The sequence below is a fragment of the Dendroctonus ponderosae genome, unplaced genomic scaffold, assembly GCF_020466585.1.
Source record: "Dendroctonus ponderosae isolate FM_Combo_2020 unplaced genomic scaffold, Dpon_F_20191213v2 Dpon_F_20191213_1, whole genome shotgun sequence".
NCBI lineage: Eukaryota > Metazoa > Arthropoda > Insecta > Coleoptera > Curculionidae > Dendroctonus > Dendroctonus ponderosae.
Window position 1 is genome coordinate 26,986,122 of NW_026017110.1, and position 1,618 is coordinate 26,987,739.

Here is a 1,618-nt window from a genome sequence, read left to right on the forward strand (position 1 = left end):
ACAGGTTTTAATTGTGAAATATATAAATATGCAAATTGGTCTGTTAGTTTTAGTAACTTAATACGGTCGTAGGGAAAGTATGGCAGATGAAATTACACAGCAAAAAGTTGAAGAAAACTTATTTTCCCAAAAAATAGAAATTGAAGCCGCACTTTTCGTATAAAAGTAAAACGATTACAAACTCGGTTTTCTACGAAAAGAGGTATTTTATCGACAAAAATTATTTCGTTTTCATGTCAAATGGTTTATTAAATGTAATTTTCACAGGGTTATCTTTGACATTGCTTATCATGGTCATGGCATGGGAGTTAATGACACTTACTACAGCTTTTGGCATTACAGTACCTTCGAAATAAGTCTGCAATGCAAAATGCCTATATTTTTAAAAACGTGCATTTATTAGAAACTCAATTTAATTCAAAACTGAAATTATTAAAGCGAACAAATATTGCGAATTTATTCATCCATCAATATCAGGGCCTTCAGCACAGAACATTCCCCATCCCCCAATGAGAAGTTCTGTGAACTTCAGAACTTAATACGTCATGAACATTATTTAAACGCTGAAAAACGTGATTTTACGTGGTTGCTCTTTTTGTGGCATAGTAGCGTCATAAAGTAACTAACAAGCCTAATAATTCATTTTCGTAGAAAACTTGCTAAAGGCCAATCTAGTCAGTTGGTCGTCATCTTTATGACGGAAGTCCCGTCCACTTAAAATTTTATTAACCGTAGATATATAGCCAAATAGAATGATATTTGTGCACACTTTGTACATTAGGTATGTATTCTCTTGGTGTTCAGCACTACTACGAGTCTCAGCAAAAGATGTTGAATTTTCTAAAATGCCTATTGATTCGTCTGGCTCACAATTTGTCCCAAGACAATGTGATGACACAAAATCATTAATAAGTAGGGATTTGGCGGAAGAAATGAAAGAGGAACAATTAGGACGGGTATTTCTTACGCCATGGCTTCTTGTACAGCTGAAGAAGTTTTCAACTGGATCTTGGTTGAATGATCTAGGGGCCATATAATTAAAGTTTTTGGCCCTTAGATCATTCCAGATGTATAGGAAGCCACGCAAGGTGAAAATAAGGTTCCTGATAGATGGAGTTGGAAAAGGACATTGATTTTAATACAGGAAGAGCATCGGAAAGCCAAAATGAAACGTGTTTAGAATTTTGTGTCACCATACTCCGCATTGGCTTCCCTGGATGAACTGCAATCTGGCTTGCATTTAAGCTGTCAAACAGTTCATCCAGAAACAAAAACAAGTCCGACGTATCCGTTGCCTTAGGATCTAAATAGTGAGCCGAAGACTGGTTCGAACCAATACTGAATTCAGCTAATAACGTCATAGCAGTTGCCACACTTCTGCTGAACATTTGCGTGCAATGTCTGACACTCATTTTCTTCAATTTACTGGCCAACATCATGTGTTCATCCGTTAGCTTGTAAATTGCAGAAAAACGAGGCCTATTGCAGTCTATCCGATACAATTGTACCAAATGGTTCCAAGACGCAACTTTGCGGACCCCGTCTTGAACGAAATGGAGATCGGCCTTTAATAATCCGTTCCTAATTCCTTTAAATAGATGAGGAACATCATATAAAT

At 36.7% G+C, this 1,618-nt stretch overlaps 1 long non-coding RNA gene across 1 annotated transcript in view; it reads left to right on the top strand.

Moving 5' to 3' along the window:
- Positions 1 to 707, top strand: part of LOC125502507 — a 4,104-nt gene extending 3,397 nt beyond the window's left edge. Inside the window, exon 2 of the long non-coding RNA XR_007280271.1 lies at positions 5 to 707. This is a non-coding gene — a long non-coding RNA (uncharacterized LOC125502507). The remainder of the gene's footprint in view (positions 1 to 4) is intronic.
- The last annotated feature ends 911 nt before the right edge of the window (positions 708 to 1,618 follow it).